The sequence below is a fragment of the Chlorocebus sabaeus genome, chromosome 26 (genome assembly GCF_047675955.1).
Source record: "Chlorocebus sabaeus isolate Y175 chromosome 26, mChlSab1.0.hap1, whole genome shotgun sequence".
NCBI lineage: Eukaryota > Metazoa > Chordata > Mammalia > Primates > Cercopithecidae > Chlorocebus > Chlorocebus sabaeus.
Genome location: NC_132929.1, coordinates 41,471,599 through 41,487,601, shown reverse-complemented (window position 1 = coordinate 41,487,601; position 16,003 = coordinate 41,471,599). Strand labels below are relative to the sequence as shown.

The following is a 16,003-nucleotide window of genomic DNA, read 5'->3' as shown; positions in this document are numbered from 1 at the left end:
TGCCCAGGCTGGAGTGCAATGGCGTGATCTCGGCTCACCACTTCAGCCTCCCAGGTTCAAGCGATTCTCCTGCCTCAGCTTCCCGAGGAGCTGGGATTACAGGCATGCACCACCACGCCCGGCTAATTTTGTATTTTTATTTATTTATTTATTTATTTATTTATTTATTTATTTATTTTGAGACGGAGTCTCGCTTTGTTGCCCAGGCTGGAGTGCAGTGGCCAGATCTCAGCTCACTGCAAGCTCCGCCTCCCGGGTTTACGCCATTCTCCTGCCTCAGCCTCCCAAGTAGCTGGGACTACAGGCGCCCGCCACCTCGCCCGGCTAGTTTTTTGTATTTTTTAGTAGAGACAGGGTTTCACCGTGTTAGCCAGGATGGTCTTGATTTCCTGACCTCGTAATCCGCCCGTCTCGGCCTCCCAAAGTGCTGGGATTACAGGCTTGAGCCACCGTGCCCGGCCTAATTTTGTATTTTTAGTAGAGACGGTTTCTGCATGTTGGTCAGGCTGGCCTCAAACTCCCATCCTGATGTGATTCACCTGCCTCGGCCTCCCAAAGTGCTGGGATTATAGGCGTGAGCCACCGTGCCTGGCTGTATTTTAACTTTTTAAATGGAATCTTTTCCATATATAAGTTTTATTTATTTTAGCATTAGTTTTTCTTATATGAATATCCAATTGCCCCAACATCATTTATTGAATAATCCATCCCATTGTTTTTTGTTTTGTTTTGTTTTGTTTCTGAGATGGAGTCTCCCTCCGTCACCCAGGCTGGAGTGCGGCGGTGCGATCTCAGCTCACTGCAACCTCTGCTGCCCAGGTTCAAGCTATTCTCCCGCCTCAGCTTCCCAAGTAGCTGGGATTACAGGTGTGCACCATCACATCCAGCTGATTTTTGTAAGTTTAGTAGAGACGGGGTTTCACCATGTTGGCCAAGATGGTCTTGAATTCCTGACCTCAGGTGATCTGCCCGCCTTGGCCTCTCAAAGTGCTGGGATTACAGGCATAAGCCACCAGGCCTGGCCCATCCCATTGTTTTGAAATCTCATTTTTATATCTTCATTTCTCACTCTAAGACTCCATAGTACCTGGATTAGCTTTTGGACTTTCTTTGTTCTATTAATTTTTTTTCTACCCCTGTGCCAGTGCTTCTCATAATTCTTTTCTTTCTTTCAAACTTTTCTAGGCTTATCTCACAACCGTGTTTTCAGATGCACTTTATAAACAATTTGACAAATTTTAAAATATCTATTGGGATTTTGTTTGTAATTCCATTGCAATCTTAGATTAGTATGTGAAGAAGTGATTTATTTTTGAGTTGATTTATATATTGAGTTTTCCCTTCCATAAATATATATGTCTATTATTCAAGTTTTATTTTATTTATTTTAGCAGAATTTTGTTTTTTTTCTGTAAAGGTCTTACACATTTTAGATTAAGTTTTATCAGAGGTATTTCATAGCTGTTGCTATTACTATGAATCAAGTATTTTTCTAACTGGTATATGGTGGGGCGGTGTGTGTGTGTGTGTGTCTGTCTGTCTGTTTATAAACATATTGCTGTGGTTTGAACGTGTGTTTCCAAAATTTATGTGGAAACTTAATCCCCATTGTGGTGGAATGGAAAGGTGAAGCTTTTGTGGAGGTGATTAAGTCATAAGGACTCCTCATGAATGGATTAATGTCCTTATTAAAGAGGCTTCAAGAGTGTTTGCTCCTTTTCTGCCCTCTCATCTTCCACCGTGTGAGGATATAGCATTTGTCCCCTCTGGAGGACATAGCAACAAGGCACCATCTTAAAAGGAGAGAGAGCAGCCCCCACCAGACATCAAACCTGCCCCTTGATCTTGAACTTCCCAGCCTTCAGAACTGTGAGACAGAAATTTCTATTGTTTATAAATTACCCAGTTTGCAATATTTTGTTACAGCAGCACAAAGAGACGAAGACATACACACATGTATATATATAGTATATATCCACTTGACCACTCTACTGAACTAATATTATTTTCTTTCTTGACATTTTCTTAGTAGATCAAATAGCCTCCAAATAATGTTTTTAATTCTCTTTCAAAAGTATTTTTATTGTCCTATCCTTCCAGAAAAACATTTTTTTAAATTTAAAAATAGAACTAGTAGCTGACATCTTGACATCTTTGTCCTGTTTCCTTCCTTTTTTTTTTTTTTTTTGAGACAGCATCTCCCTCTGTCACCCAGGCTGGAGTGCAGTGGCATGATTTTTACTCACTGCAACCTCCACATCCTGGGCTCAAACGATCCTCCTGCCTCAACCTCCCAAGAAACTGGGACTACAGGTGTGTACCACCACTCCTGGCTAATTTTTAAATTTTTTGTAGAGATGGGGTCTCCCTATGTTGCCCAAGCTGGTCTTGAACTCCTGACCTCAACTGATCTGCCCGCCTCAGCCTTCCAAAGTGCTGGAATTACAGGCGTGAGCCACCATGCATAACCTCCTTCCTTTTGTTAATAACAGTTTTATTGAGATACAATTCATTTACCAAAAACATCCTCCCACCTCAGCCTCCTGCATAGCTGGGATTACAGGCATATGCCAACATACCTGGCATGACAATTCAGTGTATTTTAGAAAGTTGAGGTGGATCCTAAAGTCACTAGCAGCTGGAGGCTGTCAACCAGCTACATTCCTTATAGCTGAATGGCAAGTTTTCTTTTTTCTTAATAGAGTCAGGGCAGGCTGGGTGAGGTGGCTCGCACCTGTAATCCCAACATTTTGGGAGGCTGAGGTGGGCAGATGGCTCGAATCTAAGAGTTCGAGACTAGCCTGGGCGACATGGTGAAACCCCATCTCTACAAAGTATACAAAAATGAGCCAGGTGTGATGGCACACTTGTAGTCCCAGCTACTTGGGAGGATGACGTGGGAGGATTGCTTGAGCCCGGGAGGTCAAGGCTGCAGTGACCCAAGATTGCACCACTCTACTCCAGCCTGAGTGACTCGGGAAGACCCTGTCTCAAAGAAGAAAAAAAAATAGAGTCAGGGAGTCTCACTGTGTTGCCCAGGCTGGTCTGGAACTCCTGGCCTCAAGAAGTCCTCCTGCCTCAGCACCCCTATATTGCCATATTTGTATTGTATTTTTTTTTTCTTTTTTTTCAGACAGAGTCTTGCTCTGTTGCCCAGGCTAGAGTGTAGTGGCCTGATCTCAGCTCACTGCGACCTCCACCTCCCGGGTTCAAGCGAGTCTCCTGCGTCAGCCTCCCGAGTATCTGGGATTACAGGCGCCCACCACCACGCCTGGCTAATTTTTGTATTTTTGGTAGAGTTGGGGTTTTGCCATGTTGGCCAGGCTAGTCTCAAACTCCTGACCTCAGGTGATCTGCCCACTTCAGCCTCCCAAAGTGCTGGGATTATAGGCTTGAGCAACCATGCCCAGCCTGTATTGTAATTTTTTACATGCATGTTCTCACACAAAGTTTAGGATATCCTCCTCTCTTAGATAATTATTTGTATCCCCCAAAGTGCCTAGCGTGATTTCTTGCCCATGGTAGAACCTCATTAAATATGTGTAAAATAAATTAGTAAATACCTGCCCATTGATTTCAGAACCTTTAGATAATTTGGGGTAGAAAAGTATACAATGAAGTCTTTACAATACAGCCCACAAATGGTAAATGTTTAACAACTGGCTCTTGGGAGTACTGATTTGTAGTGTTTGCTGATTTCCAGGTATAAATACTCCCACCATGGTCAATTTCAAGCTGCCCATGTAACATTAGCCAGGATGCAAAATTCCTGAAAATTTAACCATCAGTTCTCTCAAACTGATAATAAGCCAGCTCCAGCATGCCACTGGTCCTTACATTCAAAGAGTTTTTGTGTTTTTCCTTCAGATACTTATTTATTGAAAGATAAAATTAGAGTAATATTAAAGTTTTAAAAAGTAATTCACCTATAATTCAACTACTCTTAACCCACCATAACTTTATTTTTCTTGTTCCCTTTCAGTCTTTGCTTCACACATGCATATTTTAAGTAGTGTAATTATCCAATTTTAAAAAGCATTGTGACAAATTTTAAACATATGCAAAATAGAAGAATAAAATAATGAACCCCATGTACTAGTACCTAGCACCTTAAAACATTAACCTGTGACCAGTCCTATTCCATCGACATCACCAGCTACTTGCCCCACCCACATACTCACTATTTGAAACAAATTCTAGACATCATATCCTTCCATCTGTAAATATTTCAGCAGTAACCTTTCCATTTTTCATTCAGCTTTTTGCACTTGTAGCCTAAGGAAGACAAAGACATAAATAATTCAACTAAAACATTTTTAAGTATTCCGATATTGGCAGTAAGGGTTGATTTGGGGGGCAAAGGAGGAGTGTATAAAAGCTACAACATCTAGAAAGCTTTATTACTGAGTCTTTTCATTTTTATCCCCATCTTCCTTTGTGTGGTAAAGTGCAGTAGAATCCCATTAAAATTCCAGGTGTTATCATATACACAACAGTGTAACATGGACTGAAATAATCATCAAAACAAATTTAAGGCCAGGCGCAGTGGCTCACGCCTGGAATCCTAGCACTTTGGGAGGCTGAGGCAGACGGATCACTTGAGGTCAGGGGTTCGAGACCAGCCTGGTCAACATGGTGAAACCCTGTCTCTACCAAAAATACAAAAATTAGCCAGTTGTGGTGGCACATGCCTATAATCCCAGCTACTTGGGAGGCTGAAGCACAAAGAATCGCTTGAACCCAGGAGATGGAGGTTCTGTGAGCTGAGATCGTGCCATTGCACTCCAGCCTGGGCCTGGGAAACAGACTGAGACTCTGTCTCAAAAGAAAACAAAAATTATTTCATAGAACTAAATCCTAAGGCCGGGCGCAGTGGCTCACGCCTGTAATCACAGCACTTTGGGACGCCAAGGCAGGCAGATCACCTGAGAGTGGGAGTTCAAGACCAGCCTGACCAACATGTAGAAACCCCGTCTCTACTAAAAATGCAAAATTAGCCGGGGTGGTGGCACATGCCTGTAATCCCAGCTACTCGGGAGGCTGAGGCAGGAGGATCGCTTGAACCCGGGAGGTGGAGATTGTGGTGAGCCGAGATCGTACCATTGCACTCCAGCCTGGGCAACAAGAGTGAAACTCCATCTCAAAAAAAAAAAAAAAAAAAAAGACGAAATCCTAAAGCAGTTATTAGTCATTCTTTCCAATGTCAGCTATTTTATTTTATTTATTTAATTTTTTTTTTTTTTTTCCTGAAACGGAGTCTCGCTCTCTCCCCCAAGGCTGGAGTTACAGTGACATGATCTTAGCTCACTGCAAGCAATTCTCAGCCTCAGCCTCCTGAGTAGCTAGGATCACAGGCATGTGCCACTATGCCCAGCTAATTTTTGTAATTTTAGTAGAGACAAGGTTTTATCATGTTGGCCAGGCTGTTCTTGAACTCCTGACTTCATGACCTGCCCATCTCAGCCTCCCAAAGTGCTGGGATGACAGGCGTGAGCCACCACACCTGGCCAATGTCAGCTATTTTAAAAGACTTCACTATAAACCCGCTTGGACAAATTTTATTTTTAAAATTTTCCATCTGATTATTCATTGATGAGATATTTTCAGAGAGATAGATTCTTGTCTCCTTCCCTCATCCCACTATTTCATGCTGTAGTGTCATGAATGGTGTTACCCCTCAACCCCTGAGGGAAGATCGGTATAGAGGAGACAGTGTTGAAGCGCAGCAACAAATAGAAATTTGACAAACAGGAAATCCTCATTATTCCCACATTTCCCACATATGGCATTTGACATTCTGGTAGAATAACTCACCACTGTAAACTAGGGGACAAGGGACTGCCCTTGTTAGTTTTCTAATGCTATTGGACTATGAGTTACAATTCTAGGCACATGTACTATCTTTTACCCTGGCTCTACCCTGTAAGGAAGATATTATGATGGCAAATTTGCAGATGAGAAAACCAAGATTCAGAAAGATGTACACAAGAGCAAATGCTTAAATGTGGTAGAGCCAGGATCTGAACCCTAGTGCATCAGTTAGGGCTATGTTGGTTGCAAACAAAAGGAACTGGCTAAGTTCAGCCCAAAAAGGGGGCCTTAATCAGAGGGATATTGAAGAGCCCACAGAATGAATAGGAAGCTGAAGGAGACATGCTAGAAGGGCTGCAGGGATGACCCCATCCGCAGTCTGGAAAGAGTGAACTCAATCTGCAACATTTCCAGTCACCAATTCTGTCTGATGTCAAAGTCCCACATTCTTTCCCCACAAGATGTAATTATGCTTCATTATGGCTTTTAAAAATTGTGGTAAAAAATATACAACATAACTTTTGGGTTTGGTTGTTTGTTTGTTATGAGACAGGATCTCACTCTGTTGCGTGGGCTGGAGTGCAGGGGCACAATCACAGCTCACTGCAGCCTTGACCTCTCGGGCTCAAGCCATCCTCCCATCTCAGCTCCCTGAGTAGCTAGGACTACAGGTGCACACCACTACACCCAGCTAATTTTTTATATATATACATATACATATATATATATAATTTTTTTTTGTAAAGACAAGGTTTTGCCATGTTGCTCAAGTTGATCTCAGACTCCCGGGCTCAAGCCATCCACCTGAGTTGGCCTCCCAAAGTGCTGGGATTACAGGCATGAGCCACTGTGCCCAGCAATATATAACATAACTTTACCATTTTAACTATGTTTAAGTGTACAGTTCAGTGGCATTAAGTACATTCACATTAGCTTTGCAATTTCATTTGTGGCCTTTAATGATACCTTTTGAATCATATATCTACAGGGTCTGGGGAAGAGAGAGATCTTTACATCCTAAGGTATGTAAATACAACTACTGGAACTTACCAAACACAAAATTAGGAAAATAGAGAAAAATTGATTGGAGGTAAGAGAGAGAAATAAACAGAGCAGGCAAGGCCCTCCTCTCTGGCACTCGGTGAATGTGCACCCCAAGTGAACAAGAAGTGTAAACCTCAGGCACCCACAGGAACCTTCTGCTTCTAATAGTTGGGCATCTCTGCAGGCTGAGGGGGATTCTGAATTTAAGAGTATTTTGCTGTAATACTGTACCAAACACAAGTACTTCTCCAACTATTAATGCTACCTGAAAAAACAATGATCTGCCCTAATGCTAGAGGAAAAACTGGGTGAGAGTTAATAAAAGATTGGGACAGCTTGAGGCCTTCCTAAAATATTTACAAGGACAATTTTTATTATATCCAATGTTCACCTATATGCTGACCTTTGGACTTCACTCAGGTGAGATACTGTCCCCTGTACATTTGCCTAGACTGCAGTAGTAGAGCATTAACTTATACCAAAAATCATGACATTGTGGGAAAAAATGGTGAATGGGAGTATAGGAAAAGAATGACAGACAGAAAGAAGTTCTTATTAGAGAATTTATGGTTTTCCTTGTTTGTAGGACACTCCATAGCAGCACTGTCCAATAGAAACATAATGTGGGCCACAGAGCCGCTTTTTGTTTTTTTTTTTTAATTACACCAGAGCTGCCAGTTAAAGCCACATTCTTTTTTAAAGGAAAAATAAACAGGTGAAATTGGCCAGGCACGGTGCCTCACGCCTGTAATCCCAGGACTTTGGGAGGCTAAGGCCGGCAGATCACTTGAGGCCAAGGAGTTCAAGACCAGCATGTAGAGGCCAACATGGTGAAACTCTATCTCTACTAAAAATACAAAAATTAGCTGAGCGTGGTAGTGTGTGCCTGTAATCCCAGCTACTCGGGTGGCTGAAGCAAGCGAATCGCTTAAACCCGGAGGCAGAGGTTGCAGTGAGCTGAGATCGCGCCACTGAGTTCCAGTCTGGGCAATAGAGCAAAACTCTGTCTCAAAAAAAGAAAAAAAAAAAAACAGGTGAGACAAACAATATAATTCATTCAACTTAATATATATCCAGTTTTTTTTTTTTTTTCTTTTGAGACAGAGTTTCACTCTTGTTGCCCAGGCTGGAGTGCAATGGCACGATCTCGGCTCACTGCAACCTCCACCTCCCAGGTTCAAACCATTCTCCTGCCTCAGCCTCCCACGTAGCTGGAATTACAGGCATGCGCCACCACACCCAGCTAATCTTTTTGTATTTTTAGTAGAGACGGGGTTTCACCATGTTGGTCACATTGGTCTCGAACTCCTGACAACAGGTGATCCACCCGCCTCAGCCTCCCAAAAGCCACCATGCCTGGCCATATATCAAAAATATTATCAGGCTGAGCGTGGGGGCTTATGCCTGTAATCCCAGCACTTTGGGAGGTCGAGGCAGGTGGATTACAACAAGGTCAGGAGTTTGAGACCAGCCAGGCTAATATGGTGAAACCCTGTCTCTACTGAAAATACAAAAAAAATTAGCTGGGTATGGTGGCACATGCCTGTAATCCCAGCTACTCAGGAGGCTGAGGAAGAATTCCTGGAACCCAGGAGGTGGAGGTTGCAGTGAGCCAAGATCGCGCCACTATACTCCAGCCTGGGTGACAGAGCAAGACTCCATCTCAAAGAAAAAAAATATATCTATATAATCAACGTATAATCCATATAACAATTATTAATGACATATTTTACATCTTTTTTGTATTCAGTGTGTATTTTGCACTTACAATGCATCTCAATTCCAACTGACCACAAGGGTGACATGTGCACAAGGTGAAATGTGGTTAGTGACGTCTTTATTGGACAGTGCATGTCTTGAACAAAGAAATCTGTCATTTTCTGGAAAGTTTGGTCTAATGGGCTAACATTTGAGGGAAATATGTGGGAATATATGCAGTTCTATGTCAAAACTTCACCTGCCAGAGCTAACGAAGACTTCCTTGCATCCTAGATTTAAAAGTAGGCAATAGTCTGCCTGTTGACAGAGAATGCAAACCCGGACTAAACCCTATAATGCACCCTTCGCAAAGAGAAGCAATATCTCCTGAGGCAGAACATAAATCAATAGTTTCCAATTCCCCAACAAGCAGTGAATCATTATGTTTTCATAAGGATAATTCACAGTGCATTCCAATCAAGTCTTTAAATTATAGACAAGTCTATTCTTCAAGCCTCACTGCCTTCCATCCCAGAGGAGAAAACAGAAACAGCTAACAGAGAAAGCATGAAAAAGTACTCAAGTATTGAACTGTTGATTTCATTTAAAACAACAAATCCTGCTTTTTATGACCTAAAGGAATGAAAGTAGGCACTCAGTTTTTACTACTTTGAAACAAAATTGAAAAATTGAGCTGAAAGAGCTTTGAGAAAAATGAGACAGATTTTAAAATCGTGATCTCCATTCTACTAATTCTGTGCCTACATAATGCCAAAGGAAATAACTGATTTATTCATGTCCTTAGGCAGGCACTGCACACTCACACATGCACACACATGCGCACACACACCCAAAAATTTTCTGCATCTGGTGCAGAAATCTTGAGCTCAAAATTTCACATAAAAATTCTTCCAGCTGGGCATGGTGGCTCATGCCTGTAATCCCAGCACTTTGGGAAGCCAAGGCAGGCAGATCACCTGAGGTCAGGAGTTCAAGATCAGGCTGATCAACATGGAGAAACCCCATCTTTTCTAAAAATACAAAATTAGCCGGGCGTGGTGGGTACATGCCTGTAATCCCAGCTACTCAGGATGCTGAGGCAGGAGAATTGCTTGAACCTGGGAGGCAGAGGTTGTGGTAAGCTGAGATTGCACCATTGCACTCCAGCTTGGGCAACAAGAGTGGAACTCCATCTGAAAAAACAAACAAACAAAAATACTCTTCCATATAGCCAGATGTGGTGGCACACACCTGTAATCCCAGCCACAGGGGTTGGGGGCTGAGGCAGGAGAATCACTTGAACCTGAGAGAAGGAGGTTGCAGTGAGCTGAGATCGTGCCACTGCATGACAGGGTGAGACTCTATCTCAAAAACAACAAAACAAAACAAAACTCTTCCATAGGTAGTGAGATTTGCAGGGCCTTGGAAATAGCAAATTGTGAAACTGACCTACTAGAAACATCTTCAAATGGCACACAGAACTCCTTTGGAAACAATTCTGCTGCATAGATGCTCAAAGTGAAAAATTACAAATCACATAAGGAGATGTCACCGAGAGACACTAAAGAGGGAGAGGCAGAAATAACAAACAAGAATATACCCTGAAAACTCAAAATAGTAGAACAATCTACAGAGATGTTTAAAGAAGTTTCTCTAAAATGTTTAAGGAATGGATACCTTAGGGCATAAACAGGGCACTATATTTAAAAGTACCAATGTGGTAAAAGGACCAATTAGAAATTTCAGAAGTAAAAAAATATAATCACTGTGCGCCAGGCGCAGTGGCTCACGCCTGTAATGCCAGCACTTTGGGAGGCCAAGGCAGGCAGATCACTTGAGGTCAGGAGTTTGAGACCAGCCTGACCAACATGGCGAAACTCTGTCTCTACTGAAAATACAAAAATTAGCCAGGCATGGTGGCAGGCACCTGTAATCCTAACTACTTGGGAGGTTGAGGCATGAGAATCACTGAAACTGGGAGGCAGAGTTCGCAGTGAGCCGAGATTGCACCACAGCACTCCAGCCTGGGCAACAGAGCGAGATTCCGTCTCAAAAATCATCGTCATCATCATCACCACCATCATTGTGAAAAGCACTTAACAGACAAATTACATAGTATATTAGACACTGCTAAAGCAAAATTAATGAATTGAAAACTGGATTTTAAAAAATCATCCAAAATGCAGCAAAATAGATAACAAGATAAGGAAACTTAAAAAGCCAGAGATGTGGAGAATAAAATGAGAAGACCCCACATATATCCAATAGAAGTTACAAATAAATAAAATAAAGGAGAGGAAATACTTGGAGAAGTAATGAGTGAAATGTTAAATATTTGATTTTTCAAACTGAAGTCTCCTAGCCAAACGAAAATAACAACACATCTCACCTAAACACATTGAAGTAGAATTATACAACATCAAAGTCAAAGAGAAAAATCTTAAAGTTACCAGAGATAATAAAGCTTATCTTACAAAGGCATGACTATTATTAGACTTAGCAGACTTCTAATGAGCAACAGTAGATGGCAGACTATGGACTCTCACCTCCCAAATGCTGAGGAACAGTAACAGAATCAAACACTTTTACACTCTCCCTCAAGACATTTCCAGACATAACAAAGATTAAGTACTTTGGGAGGCCAAGGTGGGTGGGTCACTTGAGCTCTGGAGTTTCAGACCAGCCTGGGCAATGTGGCAAAACCCTGTCTCTACAAAAAAATACGAAAAATCAGCCAGGCATGGTAGCATGCTTTTGTAATCTCACCTACTTGGGGGCTGAGGCAGGAGGATGGCTTAAGCCCAAAAGGCAGAGGCTGCAAGTGAGCCGTGCTCACACCACTGCACTCCAGTCTGTGCCCTGTATGACAAAGTGAGACCCTAGCTGGAAAAAAAAAAAAAAAAAAAAAAAAAATTGAGTTTATTTTTTAAAAAGGATTTTTTTTTTTGCATCACAAATTTGTGTGTCATTCTTTCACAGGGACCACGCTAATCTTTGTATTGTTCTAATTTTGGTATATGTGCTGCCAAAGTTAGCTTTTTACAGTTTGCTTTTTACAGATTCTTGCTGAAAGAGCTGTTCAAGGATATGTTCAGAAAGAAAGAAATTGAACTCCAAAGAAAAAAGTGGAAGCCAAGTGCAATTGTGAGCAAAGGAACTAGTAAACATATTGGTAAATCTGCTAATAGCTTAAAGAAAATATCACTAGCTGATAATGTCTTAGGAATTAAAATAAAAAACCAAAAGAGAAGAAAATATCCGGACAGATGCACACAGTTGTAAAATCATCCTACGATGCAAAAAGTTACTTTAAACAGTATTTCATAAATATATATTCTTTCAACAAGGAGACAAGTGCTAAATAGCATCCAATTAAAAGTGTATTCTGGGCCAGGCATGGTGGCTCACACCTGTAATCCCAGCAGTTTGGGAGGCTGAGGCGGGCAGATCACCTGAGGTCAGGAGTTCGAGACCAGCCCGGCCAACATGGTGAAACCCTGTCTCTACTAAAAATACAAAAATTAGCCAGGCGTGGTGATACGAACCTGTAATCCCAGCTGCTCTGGAGGCTGAGACAGAAGAATCACTTGAACCAGGGAGGCAGAGGTTGCAGTGAGCCAAGATCGTGTCACTGCACTCCAGTTTGGCAAACAGAATAAGACTCCGTCTCAAAAAAAAAAAAAAAAGTATATTCTTTGGCAAAAGCCTGAAGAATGATGTTATTTGATGTTTTAGATTGTCTGATTTTTATTGCTTTATCCTTTTTTTTTTTTTTTAATGTGGGCCAGATGCAGTGGGTCATGCCTGTAATCACAGCACTTTGGGAGGATGAGGCAGGAGGATCCCTTGAGGCCAGGAGTTTGAGACCAGCTTGGGAAACACAGGGAGACCTGAGCTCCGCAGAAAATTTAAAAATTAACCAGGTATGGTAGTGTACCCCTGTAGTCCCAGCTATTTAAGAGGCTGATGTGGGAGGATCACTTGTGCCCAGGAGGTTGAGGCTGCAATGAACTGTGCCTACACCACTGCACTCCAGCCTGGGCAACAGAGTGAGACCCTGTCTCAAATAAATAACTAAATAAACAAGTAGGCTGAGTGCAGTAGCTCACACCTGTAATCCTAGCACTTTGGGAGGCCAAGGCAGGTGGATCATCTGAGGTCAGGAGTTCGAGACCAGCCTGGCCAACATGGTAAAACCCCACCTCTACTAAAAAATACAAAAATTAGCCAGGCATGGTGGCACATGCCTGTAGTCCCAGCTACTTGGGAGGCTGAGGCAGGAGAATCGCTTGAACCCAGGAGGCAGAGGTTGCAGTCAGCCAAGATTGCGCCATTGCACTCCAGCCTGGGTGACAGAGCAAGACTCCATCTCAAAAACAAACAAAAAAAACAAGTAAATAAAATGTGGCAGTCAAAGGACAGTAGCTAAGAACACCCACCAAGTATTGAGCACAAAGACAAATCACACAAGCTATTTTACTCAGTTTTCTTGTCACTAATGTGGGGGATTAGAGACATTTTAACAGGATTGCCATGAGGACTGAATGGGATTATCCATGTGAAAGTGCAGTCGATAGCACAGTAGCCTGAATTGATTAAAAAAACAGTGTCTTTGGGATGTCAATGATTATGGGGGTGGAAGTGAGGGAGGGACATTCAATAATTCTAAACAGAAATAATCATGGCTGCTCAGTAGTGCAAGGGAGAGCTACTTCAGCTCAGACCCCACCAGGGTATGATTTTTCTTTCCAAAGGAATTTTCCTTTCTTTTTCTTTTTTTCTTTTTTTTGAAGCAGAGTCTTACTTTGTCACCCAGGCTGTAGTGCATTGGCACGATCTCAGCTCAATGTAGCCTCAACTTCCTGGGCTCCAGTGATCCTCCCACCCCAGCTTCTCAAGTAGCTGGAACCACAGGCACACACCAATATGCCGGCTAATTTTTGTTGTTGTTGTTGTTGTGTTTTTTTTTTGTTTTTTTTTTTGTTTTTTTGAGATGGAGTCTCGCTCTGTTGCCCAGGCTGGAGTGCAGTGGCACAGTCTCGGCTCACTGCAACCTCTGCTTCCCAGGTTCAAGCGATTCTCATGGCTGCCTCCTGAGTGCTGCCTCCCAAAGTGCTGCCTCCCAGACTGCTGGGATTACAGGCATGAGCCATCATTCCCTGCAGAAAGGAATTTTGCTTTTTTTTTTTTCAGAGACAAGGTCTCACTCTGTTGCCCAGGCTGGACTCAAACTCCTGGGCTCAAGGATCCTCCCACCTCATCTTCTTGCACTCAGCCAAAGGAATTTGAGAAGTACACAAAGCACTCAGATTAGATGACCCAAGCCTAGAGATATGAGTAAGTTGGAGGAAGGAAGGAAAACATATTTTTATCCACCTCATAGGGTTATTACGAGGACACAGCAAACATAATGTTAGCTATTATTATTATTATTATTAGAATGGAGTAAATATTGCATTGTTTGAGAAAAACAAAACTAAGTATATATGAAAGGCACAAATGTCCACTTATAGAACTTTAAAAAATCTTTTTTTATCTTTTGAGACACAGTCTCACTCTGTCACCCAGGCTGGAGTGCAGTAGCGTGATCTTGGCTCACTGCAACCTCCACCTCCTAGGGTTCAAGAAATTTTTATGCCTCAGCCTCCCTAGTACCTGGGATTACAGGCACACGCCACCATGCCCTGCTAATTTTTTGTATTTTTAGTAGAGACGGGGTTTCACCATGTTGGCCAGGCTGGTCTCGAACTCCTGACCTCAAAGTGATCTACCCAGCTTGGCCTCCCAAAGTGCTGGGATTACAGGCGTGAGCCACCGCACCCGGCCTAGAACTTTTTTAAAGCAGGTAAAATCCTCTCAAAATTACCAGAAGAAAAAAAAATCTGAAGAACACATACTTTACTGAAAGACAGAAAACAATATATGCCAAGCAAACGTAACAATAGAAAACCAAACAGACAGAATTAAAGTCACATCTAACAATCACAATTATGTGAATGAAATAAACTAAGTTATTGAAAGAAAAATATTTAAGTTGGTACAAAAACAGAATCAGACTATAAGACCCATATCTAAAATCAGAAATCAATAAAACTCAATGTGGTTGACAGTGGGGCAAACAAGTCCTTAAATCCAGTGTTGGTTGGAGTAAAATTTCCAGAAGACAGTTAGGTAACTGTATTATAAAATGGACACACCATTGTATTGAACTAGTCCACTTCTAGAAATTACCGTGAGAAGAAAACTGCACAAAAGCAGAACACAGGATGTTTTTCACATGTAGTTTACAGTATCAAACAATGCAAACAACTGAAATGGCCAACAATAGAAGAAGGGTTGCATAAATCATGGTTTGTAAATATTACAAATAGCTGTTGATCATTAACAATCATGGTGTTAGTCTACGGTTATTGACTTGGAAATCTACCCATTGCATATTTTCAGTAAAAGTAGCAATTACAGAATAACATATAAATTATCATCTCATGTATGTGAAACTATATTCATATACCTGTAGGTATATGTACTGCATAAAGATGTCTAAAGGATATTCACCAAAATTGGTATGGATGCTATGGGCAGTGGGATTTTGGTGGCGACTTTTATTTCCTTCTTATGTTGGGTAAAAAACACTGGTCGTGGGAAACCCATTTTTCTGTATGTGTCTAAAAATGCATAAGCCTTTAAAATGACTTGATCAGCCTCCCAAGATCCCATATGTCTGTGTGCTTCGTTCGTCATTCTCTTAAAGATAAGCTTTAAAGAGGGGAACACAACTGGCAGCTATCAGGAGAGCCATGCCCTGACTGGCTTCCTGCTCGAAATGACCAACATGGGCTAGTTACATAGATCCAGGACCATGCCATCTGTAGGGCAGGATTGAAAGCCACTCCTAGGACTAGAATGGAAGAGTTACTGAATATAGGCCCTTCTCTGCTTATATAGTTATGTACATTTGTTTGTTTGTTTGCTTGTTTGTTTAATCTGCCAACCCCATTCCCAGAGCACCTGGTTTGGGATGATGGCATTCATTCCTTTTTTTTTTTTTTTTTTTGGGGTTGAATCTCGCTCTGTGGCCCAGGCTGGAGTGTAGTGGTGCAATCTCGGCTCACTGCAACCTCCGCCTCTTGGGTTCAAGCAGTTCTGTCTCAGCGTCCCGAGTAGCTGGGATTACAGGCACATGCCACCACGTCTGGCTAATGTTTCTATTTTTAGTGGAGATGGGGTTTCACCACATTGGTCAGACTAGTTTCGAACTCCTGACCTTAGGTGATCTACCTGCCTTGGCCTCCCAAAGTGCTGAGATTATAGGTGTGAGCCACAGCATCTGACCATGGTATGTATGTACTTATTTATGTAGAATTTTTCCAGCTGGGCATGGTGGCTCACGCCTGTAATCCCAGCACTTAGGGAGGCTGAGGTAGGCAGATCATGAGGTCAGGAGTTCGAG

General features: G+C 42.0%; 1 non-coding gene across 1 annotated transcript; it reads right to left on the bottom strand.

The window, feature by feature from the left end:
• Positions 1-11,487: 11,487 nt before the first annotated feature.
• Positions 11,488-11,591, bottom strand: LOC119628174 (U6 spliceosomal RNA). The gene has a single exon (XR_005244480.2). It is a non-coding gene; the product is annotated as a U6 spliceosomal RNA (small nuclear RNA).
• Positions 11,592-16,003: the final 4,412 nt, after the last annotated feature.